A 15,934-nucleotide genomic window follows, 5' to 3' on the forward strand; every position below is an offset into this window, starting at 1 on the left:
CAAGGAAAGAGACCCTCCTGCCCAGCTGGGCTAACGGCAAGCATAAGAGAAGCACCACCGAAGTGTCCTATGTCCCACAGGCCCCAGATGTGAGTCTCAGAAGTGGCCCATTCAGAACTAGGCATCTTTAAATGGCTTTTACCACTGTAAGTACGTATTGGCTTCAATAGCCTGCGGAAACTCATTCAGATCTCGCCTTCGTTCTTTCAGTGCTATCATCAGCTCCTGCCTGCACAAGAGAGAGGTGGTCAGCACCCAGAGGGTGAGATGGGTAGCCTCTGCAGCTAACCATTGTCAATGCCGTGTGTCTGGAGTGTTTTCTGCAGGTGGGTCTCCATTCTCTGCCCCTCCCCGCCCCCGCCAGCCCCCATGATGGCTGCTGTTGATGGGCATGAGATTAGAAATTTCTCAAACACCACTCCTGCTGCTTCCCTGTTCACATAGTTTTTAAAGGACCTTATTCTTACTCTTCACATATATAGCAACGAGACTCCTTTTCATTTATTATCATTATTTGTTCATTTCAGAACCGGTTGTTCCTTCCCCTCTGGATTTCTACACCTGATCTTAAACTTTAAACAAACAAATCCTTCTCCACAGAGCTTCCTGAAACACTGTTACTGTGACAGAGAAGAAGACATGACGACAATCACTGTGCCTGGATGAAAATCTCTTAGTTTTGACAGGTAAGGGTGTTAGCCTGTAAGACCGCAGACTATATTCTTTCAATGTACTGGGCGCGGAGTCACATGTAGGCACATGAATTTAATTCAACGTCTATTTATTGAATAACTGTGGTTTACATGAAGTGCCCTGGGCACTATAAAAAGAATTAAGGATTCTTATTATTCCCAACCCCACCTCCTATGTCTCACGTTTCCTCCTTCCCTTCTCTCTCCCCTTTGGCTCTCTGATGGTTCTCAGGATAGTTTCTTCTGTTCTCCAGTTCCTCAGTGACTTCCATTTCTCTATTTCTGTCAGCACCCAGGGTCTCACTTCCTTCCCTTGCTGGCCTGAGAGACATATCACGTCAAATGTCCTTTTGTAAGCACCTTCTGCTCCTTGCACTACGATTCTTCTTTCTGTCTCATCTATTCTGAACAACATAAAACCAAGGTGTGACACCACCATGTTCTGTTCTTCCACATAGGGGCTGTGAATGTCACTGGGGACGGGGCGTGCCATGCCAAGTTCTCAGTGTCCAAACTCTGCTCCAATCTCAAAGCTGAATGGGAAGAACATGGCGGGGTTCCTGCCTCTGTTGCTGCTCTTCCAAGCCCTTGACTGCCTTTCTCTTGTCTCATCTGGACTTGGTTGGAAAAACAAAGACAGTAACCAACAAATGCTAAGTGAATAAAAAAGGAGTGGTCCTTCTGCCTCTAGTAACCACAATCATTAGAAACATTTTTGAGCTCCTATATACCAGGCACATATTGAGGACTTTAAATGCGTTAGCTTAGTTCATCATCAAACAATATGTGAGAGAGATTATTCTCTGGATAAGAAGACAGGCTATTGAAGATTAAACAAGTCTTCTGAGATAATATAGCTAGTAAAATTTGAACCTACTCTGCTGGTAACACTAAGCCGTAATGACTTTGTTCCCACCCCCTCTAGCGCATGCACATGCGCATGCACAGCCTGCAACACCCCCCCCCACCCCCACCCCCGCAGTATCTCGCATAATCCTAACAGTATGATTTGTTAACTGATCAGGCCATTTTTCACTTTAAATTATTTCCATACTTCCTACACTTTTATAATATAATCTAAACCTTTGCATATGACCCAGAGTGGGAGATTTTCATGATCTACACTTTTACTACCGGACGACCTTGTCTTCTATCCCCGCCATCCCTTACGCCAGCAGCCCTGGGCTCCACACACACTTCCCCACATGCCTCGCTTTCCAGTGTCCTTGTGTCTTGTGTTCTCTTAAACACTCATCTCTGCTCATGGAGCCAATTCTCATTCCTCCTTCCAGAAGAGTTACAAAGACAGCCTCCTCTTAAAATCTACCTTGTGCTAAAGGAAGCATGGAAGTGAGAGACCTAATTTCTGACCTAGTTGAGGAGATAAACGACGTAAGCGTGAACAGTCAGAAAATAATACAAGTCACATGCTAATCAAGCCCTAGATGGCGTGAGACGTGTTGCACCCATAATGCACCAAGGAAAAAGCTTTTGGAAAAAAAACACATGTAGAAGTTGCTAGACGTAAGGAGTGTGAAGACATCTCAGCCTAGGAGGTTCAGGCAGTCCCCGGAAGCCCCTCCTTCCAAGATGAGGTTCTCAGGGTGATCTATAAAGCTTACTCTGGTTTTTAATTTTTGTTGTTGTTAAATCTGACTATTTCATCTCCCCTCTGGCTCTTCTGCCGCCGCTCTCTTTTGTCTTTGATGATACTATCCAGATGTGAGTTGGATTGTCTGAGAATAGCGAGCATGGCCTCAATATTCAGGCCGTTGTCTGAGTTTCTTCCATTTGATATGAAGCTTCTGAATGAGGGGCTGTGGCGGGGATGCCTCTCCAGTCTCACATTCACAAAGCTGTGTGTTTAACAGCTGCCATTTAATCTTGCAGGTACTGTGACTCTTGGAAGACAAACGTGTTTCCACACCTGCTTTGAGTATTAGGACATTTATTGGGAAATGTATGACAAAATGATAATGGTTTTATTCTACTTCCGTTATGTTTCCCTTGGCTATATCCTTTATGTCCTTTTATGAGCTACATAATCTTATTAACTCACCCTTTGTGGAAAAGTTGGAGTAGGGGTGGAAAATCTATATCTACCCAGATAGCTCTGTATCATGTAAAGATAAATATTTTGTTAACGTAGTTCTTCTTTAACTTGATACAATCACTTGACCGTAACAATTGTTCTTCAAGTTGAGTGAGCCTAAGAATCAGCTGGAGGGCTTGCCAAGACCCAGACTCGTGGATACCGTCTTCAGAGTTTCTGGGGTGATTTCCCAGTAATCTGTATTTCTGACAGATGCCCTGGCAATTGTGATGCTGACGGAACAACCACATTTTGAGAACTACTGAACTGGACTGTCTATTTCTCATGCTTATGATTCTTCCCAGAATGCACCTCTTCCTTCCCTGCATTAGGTTTAAACTCATACTTTTCCTTCACACCCCAGCTCCACTGTCACTTTTGGGGAGAAACCTTTATGGAACCCAGTTGGCAGAGTTAACGACCATCTTATGTGTTCTCGCGGCACATTATTCTTAACCCCACCAGGCACTGGAAGGGCTTGCTGTAATGTATTGTGTCACATGCCTATCTGTCCCAGGAGACCACCTCTCTCATTTTCATCTTACCATCTCTTGGGAAGGTCCCTGATAGAGAGTGTACACACCTGATGGATGGTAGCCAAATAAATACACAGATGGGAAGTCTCCTGCCTGGGAAACGTGGTATTTTCATGGAGTAAATGTGGTAATTTGAATAAATAATATGACTATCTTTATCCCAGGAATAATGCCTCTTCAGCATAGGCACTGTGCTCCTGGGTAAGGAGCTGAGTGGCGCCAAATGGAGCTTGCTGAAGGAAGCCTGCTTTGCTGTCTCATCAACAGCTCACAGGTTCTATCTGTCCTGTGGCCCATTCATCCCTCTTCAAGGCTTCTCAGCAACTAGAGTCTCTCAAGCAGCAGTGGCAATGATTTGTAGAACCAAAGACGACTCCGGGTCAAATTCTTGGCACATCTCTGAAGACAGGGAGGCTTTTTGGTTGGAACTTGGCTGCCAATAAGCTGATGTCATGAAGGAAGGACATTTTCTCTTTCTGCAGTGGTCTCTAGGGCTCTTGCTAGGCTCTGGCATTAGCTCAGTGGTATTTTTGAATCCAGTGAAACACAAGGTTTGCCTATTATGGGTCAGGAACTCAATATACACTCTTTGGAACCCTTGCAAGTGTGGCATGCTCTCTCCTCTTTGCACAGATAAGGAAACTAGGGTCCACAGAAGTTGAATAACTTGCCCAAGGAGCACAATGTGTAGCAGGTAAGCTAGGATTTGAAGGGTCTGTAAGACTTAAAGCACATGTTCTTCCTGCCCCATCAGTAGCTCCAAGAAACTTCAGAATGCTGGGGGGGGGGGTAGCCCAGCAAGGACCACCCTCCAATCCACAGCTTTTGGACTTTCCTTTGAAAAAAAGTTTAGCTGTTAAAAGAAAAAAATGGGAAAAAAAAAAAAAACCCCAAAAGATAATACTGCCATACTTGGTCACATCACCTTTTTTTTTTTTTTTTAAACTTTACTTATTTGAGAGAGAGAGAGAGAGAATGGTATTGAGAAAGAAAGCGTGAGCCAGGAGGAGAGGGAGAACATGGAACTTGATTCCAGGGATTAGGATTAGCTCAGGATGATCTGAGCCAGAGGCAGACGCTTAACCGACTAAGCTACCCAGGTGCCCCGTACTGCCTCTTTTTGATAGAGGAAGACACCCCTAGCCTAAGCGTTTAATAAGCTGACAAGCAGAGTGCTCCCTGGGAATGCCTGTCCTTACGTATGCATAGGTGACCCTGAGGGCTTGTTTATAACTCTGACTTTGTACACTTCAAAGATGTTGGCCTATAAATACTGCTCAGCTGAAGACCATAGATATGCCTATGCTTTTCTTCCTACCACCTAGGCCTTTATGTAAAATGTGTATAGTGTTTTTAGCCTCCAAATAGCAGTGAGCCAAGGTAGACTGTCACCTCCCAGTTATCTACAAGGGAGCTAACATTTACGGATTCCTGTTTTTCCCAACAAATATTTACTGATTATCTACCAAATGACAGGTACACAACTCAAAAATTCCATGCCTTCATGGCAAGTACATTCTTGTGTGGGGACACAGCAAACCAATATATAATGTATAAAATTATGGTAATTGTATCATATAATTGGCCAGGTGATGACATATAGAATGTCTTTTGTTAACTAGTCTTTTATAAATTCTTTGCTGACTTAGACACATTGAAAATTATAAAAAAATACTGACTTATTTATTAAAGAGGTAGTTTATTTTATTTTTAATTAGGAAAAAAATTTTTTAAGAGAGAGCACGTGAGCAAGGTTGGGAGAGGGGCAGATGGAGAGCATCTTAAGCAGACTCTCTGCTGAGTGTGGAGCCTGATGTAGGGCTCCATCTCACACCCAGGGATCATTACCTGAGCTGAAATCAAGAGCCAGACACTTAACCAATTGAGCCATCTGGGTGCCCAAAGAGGTAGTTTTGTAAAGTGTATAGCTGTTAGTATATTTCAGCAAGTATTAGGTAAAATATGTCTGCATGCCAGGCCCTATCCTTGGTGTTTTATATGTATTTTCCCACCCAGTTGTCATGGCAGCCCTATGATGTAGGTACTTCTTTTTTTTTTTTTAATTTTTTTATTTTTTATAAACATATATTTTTATCCCCAGGGGTACAGGTCTGTGAATCGTCAGGTTTACACACTTCATAGCACACACCCTCCCTAATGTCCATAACCCCACCCCCCTTCTCCCAACCCCCCTCCCCCCAGCAACCCTCAGTTTGTTTTGTGAGATTAAGAGTCACTTATGGTTTGTCTCCCTCCCAATCCCATCTTGTTTCATTTATTCTTCTCCTACCCCCTTAACCCCCCATGTTGCATCTCCACTTCCTCATATCAGGGAGATCATATGATAGTTGTCTTTCTCTGATTGACTTATTTCGCTAAGCATGATACCCTCTAGTTCCATCCACGTTGACGTAGGTACTTCTTATCTGCATTTCCCAGAGGAGGGAAAACAAGGCAGAGGAAGGTTAAACAATTTGCTCAGAGTTAATCTGGGAAGTCAGACCCCAGAGCTCGAACTAGGCACCGCTACACTATCAATGACAAAGTTTGTCTTTGTCACTCAACCTCTTGATGAGATACCAGCGAGGCTGCAGCATATGTCTGCCTAAATTGTGCACAAGCACAACTGCAGGGGGCAAGCTGATGTGTGGGGCAGTGGCTCTGTTGCTTTGCTGTTACTAAGGGGCCAGAAGGAAGGTACTTCCATTTCAAACATTTAATATCAGCCAAATTACAAAGAAGACACTGGAGAAAAACCATGCATTCTGACATCAAATTGAAATAGGATTATTCATCTGTTATTATATTACTATTACCTCATAAAACCATAATTGAAATGACATATTTCAGGGACATAGACATGTATTCATAGCCTCAGCTATACATTTAGGAGGGCTGTTTAAAGAGAAACATGCTAGAAACCTAGAAGAATTTAGGAACCCCTCCATACAAAATGCTTTTTTGTTTTCTTTCACCTCTGCACCTCTCTGAACTGAACCTGGACATTTTTAATTTCTCCACAGTCCCTTCTCCTCACCATCTGCTAATGCTGGCATGGACTGTGGGGTAATTCACACCATTCAGGGAACCATCTTCTGCTACAGTGCCAAGTAAGGACCTGAAGCCAATGAAAGAAAGACGTGTGGGGAGAGAAGCCACAATAAAGACTTCACCGGGAGGGCATCCGTTGAACAGTCTGCCCTTCCTATGGGACCACTGTCCATGGCAGATTTCCCTCTGACTACTGAGCCGTATTGTTTCCTTTTCCCAAATCTGCATCAAGACAATTCCATGTAACTGGGGTTGTAAGTGTCATTTCCCAACCAAATTACATGGGCAGCCTAAAATCCCAGTGGAGCAGATCCAGGCAGGAGCAACCGGTGGTTAGTGTGAGTTCAGCGTGTAAGACGGAGGGCAAGTGGCTTCAAACAGGGCAGGAATGTTAAAGGAATGTTGGCTGTAGGGAAACAGTTCATTGGAGATTTGAAGAAAACTTTTGGGTTCTTACTTAGGAGATGGGATTCAAAGCCAGGATGCTTCAGCCCTATTTCTTATTCTCTGTCGACAAGATGCCCGGCCTTGATCGGATTTCAGCAAACGTCCTTCCTGATGCCTTGAGCTTCAGCCCACCTTCCATCTAGCTCTCAGCATCTTTAACTAGAAATGGGCATCTTCCCTTACGATCCCACTTATTGGTTGTGTGGTCTTTTTTTTTTTTTTTTAAGATTTTATTTATTTATTTGACAGACAGAGATCACAAGCAGGCAGAGAGGCAGGCAGAGAGAGAAGGAGGGGAAGCAGGCTCCCCGCTGAGCAGAGAGCCCAATGTGGGTCTCCATCTCAGGACCCAGACCGAAGGCAGAGAATTTAACCCACTGAGCCACCCAGGTGCCCAGTTGTGTGGTCTTTGAAATGTGTTGTTCTTTCTCTTTCTTTTTCTCCCTCTCTCTCCTTTTGAGATGCTCTTTAAGGAAAAACTGGCTCCATGAAGTGCAAGGGTTCTCCTGCAAAGGTCTTTGGCATGTGACTGCCAGCTACATCCCGGTTTAAACATGATCAGCGTTTTGTGTCCTTTGGATGAGGAAATCCCTTTAGAATTGTTTAACTTAAGCTCTCCTATCAAGATTTCTTTTTCACTTTTAGACTCTGAGAATTACTCGGGGTCACTGAATGTATGCGGAAAAAAAACGAAAAAATAAATAGGGGAGAAAAACGTTTCTAAGCACAAGCATGACCTCCACACGCAGGGTTGGAACCCAGTGTAAGATGGCTTCATGGGTTGTGGAGGGCCAAGCTGGGGGGATCTACTTCACTTCTGCAGGATAACAGAACCAGAAAGGGAGATAGAGAGGCAATTCCTTACGGGTGCCATAGTTCATCCTGCCTGTGGGGTGCTGCAAGTGTGAGGTACCTTACCAGTGTAAGGTAATTTACAGGACCTTGTTACTCTTCAACTGAAGCCGTGGATCCCCGCTCAGATCCCTTGCTGTCTCTCCCCTGTCCACCACTGTTCCCCGGATCTAGGCATTCATGGCTCTTTGGAAAGAACAGCATTTGTAGCACTTTTTAAGCATTTAACTCACTGAAGAGTAGTTAAGCTGCACATTATTCTGTCTTCCTTCCAAATGTGAGCTCCTTCAGGGACTCAGTTGCTCAGCACCTAGCCCAATGCCAGGCACCGAGTTAAATGTTAAATGAATAAGAACAAAGGAGGCAAAAAAAGCCCCACCAGCTTGCTGGCTCACTTGCATGTCCCATAAATGTTCTGAGTGGATACTCCATGACTTTCTAACCTCCTCATCTGATCACAACCCTTCCCTGCTCAATACTCTCCAGTTCCTTAAAAATAAAACCCTGCTCCTTGCACAGCCTGTGCAGTCCCTGCTGGCCTTGCTGCAATTCCCCTCCCACCTCACCTCTTTCTCTTCTCACCTCAAACCCCAGGCTACAGCCACTAGGTCACTTGCAGGTTCCTCATCCACCTGCTGCCCTCCCCCATTCTTTATGACTTCCTCTGCTGGGGGAATGCCCCTCATGGCCACGTGATTCCTCCTCGTCCTTCAAAATGCTGTTGCTCCCGCGACGGCACGGTGTCCCCTTCACCTTTCACGCATCACCTCCAACAAAGCTCTGCCATCTTCCTCCTCTCCAGTGATCCCTTCTGCTGGGAGGCAGTCATGGGTACGCTTACAGCCGATATACTTCTAGTTACCATCCAGGCTGCTGTTCATCAATAATAAGCTTTACAGTCTCCTAAAACCGTAAATGCCAAAGCTCATGAAGGAACTTAGGAGCTGGTTGCCTAGGGACAGTGGCCACGATGTGCGCAGCTATCAAAGACATGATCCTGGACTGTTCGAGGAGGTCGATTCATCTCGGGTGGGGCTCCGACCCAGATGACTCTGACACCTGACTGTCACCCTCCTAGATCCTCAGTGGGAGCGATATTTTACTGTCTCCATCGAAGTCTTCCCAATGTACCCGAACACTTCTGCTTCGCCTAAGAAATCTCTCCCTTTTGTTTTCTCAGAAAATAAAGGTAGGCTATTATGCTTGCTCTAGGCAGCTAGGGGGAAGCAGCCCACACATACAGAGTCAGAATGAAATTAAACCCTAGAACTAGAATTTAATTTCCAAGTAATAATGAGCTGGGAGAAGTCTGAGAGAAAGCTTTCAAGGGGCCAGCAGTATCCTAAAGGTGTCCGAGGCACACTAGATTTTCCTTCTGCCACTGTGCAGTAGGCGTCGGTGTGATGCCCATCTTCCCTATGAGTCAGGCTCTTGGAGGGTAGCGGGTGGACCGAGTTCACCTCTGCGTTCCTGGAACCCCTCACGGTAGCTGGCCAGGAGCGAAGTCCCTAAGCTGTGGCTGCTTTGAATGGCACAGCGAGGAAGTTACTTCCATTTCAATTCTCTTCCAACCCATTTAATTTAATCAAAGAGGAAAGCTCCCTGTTTCTTGACGATATGATTTTAACACCCCTTTTTGCTCTTCCTCCCTTGTAGGCAGGATTCAACAGGCATAGCATCTATCTGAGCGACTAGTTTTGTTTTCCTTGTTCTTGTTTTCATGGTTAATTTCAACTGGAGGTAAGGCAAATGGAAGTGATATCAAGTTGTTGTTTTCTAACTGAATGCATTTAAATAAAAAATGAGTCTATTTGTAGAAAATCATTAGATTAAAAAAAAATGATACCAGTAGAGCCAGATGTGGCAAAAGTCACGATGGTCGTATATAAATGAAGGATGTTTGGGAAACAGTGACTCAATCAATGTTAATTTAATGGATGAGTGAACGTCTCTTGTATCTTCTCCCTTCTTTTGGCTTCTCTAACTGCCACACTGGTCTGGCTTTGCCTCCAGTTTGTATTACTGCAATTATCTCATATTCTGGAGCTATCTTCCTGCCTCTACCTTCCGCCCAGCTCCCCCACGCACTAGCACGACCTACTCATAAATGTGCCACGGTTCCTTCTCTCCTAGCAAGCCAGCACTGACTTTGGACATTCGTCAAAAGCTGGTTTAAATTCCCCAGAAGCTGGCTCAGATCTGTCCTTCCAAACGCATCAGCCCAAGTTCCACTGCATAGACCACGTGGACATGTATGAATCCTAGGCAATACCTGGTTTCTTTTTGGCTCCAGGACTTACGTGGAAAGCCCTCAGAATCCTACTCATCTCTTGCAAGTCTTATTCAAATCCTCCTCTCTCCATGAAGGCTGCTTTGTTCATTCCATCTGGGGGTGATGTGTCTCTCCTTAGAGCTACAGCAGCACTTCGACTGTGGGAAAATATTCATCATGTGTATATTATATTGAAGGCATTCCTTCAGTATTTTTATAAGTGTCCTGTTTTCTCTTTCAGATTGCAGGCTCCGGGAAGGCAAGAACCAATTCTTAGACATCTTTCTATCCCCATTCTATTTTTTATTGGCTAAATACCTACTGACTGAATTAATACATGAATGGAGATATTTGGGGATATTCTGAAGGAGAGAAATGTAGGAAATCAGTGCACTGCTTACAAATGCTATTTCAGCTGAAGAAATGGACTGCAAACTCACAGAATGGTAAGCTCATTGGGAATTTGAATGTGGTAATTCACCCGATGTGTGGAAACCTATGTCCTTTAAAAAAATGATCTGTAATAATTTTAAAAATGACTTTTCAACTTAATATTATTTACAGTCTAGTCCAAATCCTTCCACCGTAGAGGCAAGAAAATGGAGATAATCCTACAAATATAATGCATAGACATATATAAATTTATATGTGACTAGCGCTATGTTCACACGGCAAATATGCATGGGTAAAAACAGTCCTTTGGCTCTTTGCAGCATATGGTTCAAACCTCAGAGGAACTACACCCTTTAAAATTCTCTAAATTTCAGATACAACCATAAACAAGAGCCATATTTGTAGTACGTAGTCCACTCCACCGGGTCTAATATATGTTGGCTGTTAGAGAAACGATGGAGAAAGCTGTCTGGGGGCTACTTACGTTGACCATCCCTTCCAGGGTGAAGTGATATTACCATGGAACACATTTCAGAGAAGATCCTTCTACAATAGTTGCCTCTAACTTTGAACTTATTTTGTTTCATACCAGATGCCTCATTAGTAAAATGGCAATAATGAAATGTTGTGACATTAGTAAAGACAGTAATGTTAGTAACATTAATATATCCAGCAGTAGTCAGCAAAAAAACAAACCAACAAACAAACAAACAAAAAACCCCAATACACACACACACACACACACACACACACACACAAACAAAAGAGAAAAACCTGTGGCAGGCAGCTGGCCTCAGTGGGCCTTTATTTGCATGATCTCTCAGGGAGGTGGGTCACTTTTAGGAGTATAATTTATACAGTTCTTAGCTGATGAGGCACTAAAGTGTTATTCACTCCCTAAGCAGTCTCAAGATAGTTCAGTCTTTCGAGATACACTTTTGTTCTTGCCCACTTAGATGTTGTACATAAAATATAAATTGAATGAAAAAGAGCATTTGGTACAGGTAAGTACACTGAAGGTGCATGGATTTGCAAGGTTTCTTGATAGAAAGGCCCAACTCTCTTATTATTATTATTCATTATTACTATCTTTACTTTCTGCTGTATTTTCTGTATATAGTCCCTTCACTGATAGTAGAAAAGTAAATCAGTTGAGTTGAAATGTATGTGCATAAAGGCAGGGACCAAAGCATCAATAAAGATAATTTGGAAGTCACCTCCATCACATACCAGTGCTGTACAGAGATTTCTTTTCTTTCTTTTTTTTTTTTTTAAAGATTTTTTATTTATTTGTCAGAAAGAGAGAGAGAAAGCACACAAGCAGGCAGAGAGGCAGGCAGAGGTGGAGAGAGAGGCAGGCTCCCCGCTGAGCAAGGAGCCCGATGCGGGACTCGATCCCAGGACCCCGGGATCATGACCTGAACCGAAGGCAGCGGCTTAACCCACTGAGCCACCCAGGCGTCCCCAGAGATATCTTTATAATGACATAGTTTAGTGGTCATCATTACTAGGTGCCAAGGAAAACATCAAAAGAAGGTTCTGGTAGCTTTCCCCTTCCTGACCTTGTTCAAAGATTTGTCTTTTAAAAATGACTCCATTATCTCTCTGGCCATTTCCAACACCTTGTTTGTTAAGTCTCAGTGAGTCAATGATGCAGGCCCCAGCAAAATGTGAATTTGGAGCTAGAAAGGACCATTGAAATAGCTGGGCTAGAATTTCCCCAAAGTGTTTTCTGTGGATCTCTAGTCCTGGGAGAGATTTTATGGGGGACAGAGAGAGAGCAAGAAGGAGAGAGAGAAGAAAGAGAGAAGAGAGAGAGATTTGGTGCAATATATTTTGTGGAAGCTGGCTGTCATATTTTCTCCTTAGAGAGTCATAATACTCTTTCACCTATTAAAGACCATGAAGTTTTGTAGTAAAGAAACCTTCTTTTATATTTGTACTCTAGCATTTTGTAAAACTGTCTGATACTGAGCTTTTTGAAGACTATCTCTTGCCTTTTCTGAGGAGGGTCTCTCTGAAGAACATAGCTGAGGAATTGCTGATTGATGCTTAAGTTCCTCCCTCATTTTACAGATGAGGAAGTTAAGCGTGATTTACTGTCACTCTCACCTACACCATATTTACCCACAGGAACCATGGGAAGTATGGATAAAAGGCTTTGAAGCTGAAGACAACTTAGCCTACCTCTATAAAAGAAAAAAGATGTACTCCAGGAAATATAATTGATTTACCCAGAGTCCCCAATTAGCAGTGTCCTTGTCTAGAATCTAGAATTTCCTCACTTCTGCCTTTTCCTTCCCCCATCAAAAAAGTACTCTTTCCATTATACGAGTGCATTTTTCTGAAATCATTGTACCTTGCATTTTGCTTTACCTGATGTTGGGCTTTTTTTTCTCAGTACAGTGGAGGCCCTTTTAACAAAACTCCACCTAACCCACCCCCCAGCTTCACGGACACCATTGCTCTCTCTGTCAACACAGCCAGGCTGCTCATGGCAGCCCAAAGAATCCTCACACTCTGAAGCTAACTCTAGAACTCTCACAGACTTTTCCTTATATCTATTTATTTTATCCAAACTTGGAATTACAATGAAGTAATTTCATTAAATATTACAGAACACTGTAGACTGAGGGCAGAAGAGTCATTTCTCTAAAATCTCTTTTTTAAAAGGAGTTGTTCCTCTTTGCATTTACAAAGTTTTGTGAAGATTGAATAGACGGGGTGGTAAAAATGGGGGCCGAAGGAGTTGTGGGGGAGACAAGTGTAAGTAATGGAGAAGAGTCATGACAACTTGGAAGGATCTGCATTCAGATTGTTTTGCATGTCCAAATCTAAAGAAAACAGAAACTTGAATTTATAGATATATAGTCGGAATGTGGCTCATGTAAGAAAGACGACTTAGAACTCCAACCAATAGTTTCACTTTCAAAAAAAAAAAAGGCCTTGGTCCTTCATGAAAATGTTAGTGAATGAATATACATGTACATGTTTTAAGTTAAAACTAAAAGTTTGAGGAAAGAATTTTTTTTTTAAGATTTTATTTATTTATTTGAGAGAGAGAGCCTAGAGGGCGAGGGAGAGGGCTGACTCGGTGGACAAGTGACCTCAGAGACCCCTCACTCCCTTGGCTCGGGGAGGGAGAAACAGGCGACCGTCCCGAACAGTTGCAGAGGTGCTAAAGGAACGAGAAGCTTGAAGTTGGGGTGTGGAGGACACAGGCACACCCTCTTCCTGATGAAAGGGTGTGGAAGAGACCACAGGTGTCAGCAACAATTGCAGCACAGGGGACGTGAGGCACGTGTGCCTCTTTCTCAGCAGACACCAATGATGAGGAGGGATAAGCTATAGCTAAAAGACACACGGCTGGGCTGGGAGGAGACAGCATCCATCCAGACACCAGGTAAGCCTCATGGCTGGGAGAAAGACTGTTTGGTTTGACCAAATATCCACTTCAAAGAGCAAATCTCTCACGGAGCGACTATTCCCTTCTCGACTCCCGTAATACACGTTCTCGGTCTCGACTGGAGTTGGGGTCTCACGAGGTAAGCTTAACCTATTTGTGGAAAATAATAAGTTTTGTTTCTGAACATATGATCTGTTGACGGTGTATTTTAAACCTGAAAAACCTGCATTGGAAGAATGGTGTATGAAAGCAACATGTAGTTCTTAGTGGTTCTCTTTTTTTAACACACATTCGGTGCCAATGTTCTAGACACTGTACTGAACACTGAATCAGACATAATTCTCTGTTCACTTGGCTCACAGACAAAAATGGGAAGAGCACCCTATACGAAGCACCAGGGATGGGGGAAGGGACATACGCATGCTTATGAATGTGCATGTTTAGGAAGTATAAATAATATGTGTTATTTAGAGATCATTACGGGATGAAAATTGTGCCCTCCTAAGGCCTTGATTAAACATGTGACATAGTGGGGGACAGTTCTGGCTGGCTGTGATTCAGAATCAGCTGCCACACTCCAGAAAAAGATTTCTGGCCCCCCACTCCTGAAAACCTGGGGTTTTGCTGGGCCATCTGTATTTTCAGAATGTTCCCTGGGTGATTCTGCCCGGAAGCGCCAACTGGGAGTAGCCATTGCCATAGAAAGCTATAGGTGTGTCGTATAGATTCTCTGTGTCTGATTATCTTTGGTAACATCCTTAGGAAAAATCATTTAGGCTAGCTCACAAAAATTTCTCTGTGAGAAAACATGCTTAAATCTCACATGACCTCCAATTCTGCCTTGATTAGAACTTTAATAAACTGAAAAATAATAAATTCAGAAAATCGTGTTCAAAGCCTATGCTTAGGGGGAGCCCACTCCTAAATCTTGAGTGACTGCTCTGTGCCAAAGATTTGCGTTTTTCAGTGTTGAAGAGGCTTAACCCCCCAGTAACGGGAAGCCTCCCGTTTTTCAGAGTTCAGGAGGCAAGATAGAGCTTGCTTAGGTCATCCTGGCATGAATTGCTGAAACCAGACGGTACCAAGCATATTATCTCAAAATATGGTGGTATTTGGGAGCACAAGTCACAAATGAACTTTTCTCTCCACTGGAAACTCTAAGGTACAGTGATAATTCTGTACTTAAAACCACCTGGGTGTTTCGCCTGACAGACTTTTGCTGTTGGAGGTGAAATGTGGTGAAGGCGGTCCTGTCTGAAACAGCTGAAACCAATTGCTTAAGGTGTTTAGCAAGCGAGATTTTTGGCCATCCGCAAGAATGACTTGCTGGAGTCCTGGCTTACAAGTTTACAGAGCCCACATGCTCGCTCTCTCTCTCTCTCTCTCTTTTTTTTTTTCACTTTAAAAAAATTCATTATTTTTATTACGTTATGTTAGTCACCATATAGTACATCATTAGTTTTTGATGAAGTGTTCCAAGACTCATGTTTGCATATAACATCCAGTGCTCTATGCAATATGTGCCCTCCTTAATACCCACCACACGGCCAACCCATCCCCCCACCCCCATTCCCCCCTAAAGTCCTCAGTTTGACAAACCATGAGGGTTTGTGGACTCTGAGAAACAAACTGAAACACTTTTAATGAGTGCCACTTTCACTGTGTTATCCAAATAGGTGTTCTCAGGAACTAACCATTTATCTGTCTCCAAAAGGCAGAATTCTGCTCTGGGTAAGAGAAGCAATTGATTTCACTTTCCTGCCATAGAGAGAATGTTACAATATCCTCCTAAACCAGGACGTATCCTGATTTCTGAATGGTGACTTAGGAGCGGCAAGTCCGAGTCTGGACCTTGAAGTGTGCATTCTGGGGCATGTGCCCCAGCCCCTTGGGTGCAGAGGACACTGATTGGCTGAGGTCTGCACCTACATTCTCTTAAGACCCAAATGACTGGATGGAAATTGAGGTTTCAGTGACAAAGTGCATCCACATTGTGGGGTCAAGTTACTGTCATTGTCCACACCCCCTCGATGAACCAGGAACTGCAGCTTGTCCTAGTCTCAGACTGGATGGTAAAGGGACGGACTCTCTAGTGGTGACCCCCATGAATCCAGGACACTAGTCTGTTATTCCTGACTGTGAACTTCTTGCTTTTGATTTTTCTTTTGTGATTATTCTATTTCTCTGCTAGTG

The 15,934-nt window shown here is 43.4% G+C and overlaps 1 protein-coding gene and 1 long non-coding RNA gene across 4 annotated transcripts in view; one reads left to right on the forward strand and one right to left on the reverse strand.

The window, feature by feature from the left end:
* The window catches only part of DLGAP1 (DLG associated protein 1), an 866,766-nt gene that overhangs the window by 326,560 nt on the left and 524,272 nt on the right, over window positions 1–15,934 (reverse strand). The window lies entirely within an intron of this gene.
* The window catches only part of LOC116878344, a 122,458-nt gene continuing 107,168 nt past the window's right edge, over window positions 645–15,934 (forward strand). The window contains exons 1-2 of the long non-coding RNA XR_004384833.1: window positions 645–686; window positions 10,184–10,388. This is a non-coding gene — a long non-coding RNA (uncharacterized LOC116878344). The remainder of the gene's footprint in view (window positions 687–10,183; window positions 10,389–15,934) is intronic.

This window comes from Lontra canadensis, unplaced genomic scaffold (genome assembly GCF_010015895.1).
Source record: "Lontra canadensis isolate GAN:19392208 unplaced genomic scaffold, GSC_riverotter_1.0 scaffold57, whole genome shotgun sequence".
Lineage (NCBI taxonomy): Eukaryota > Metazoa > Chordata > Mammalia > Carnivora > Mustelidae > Lontra > Lontra canadensis.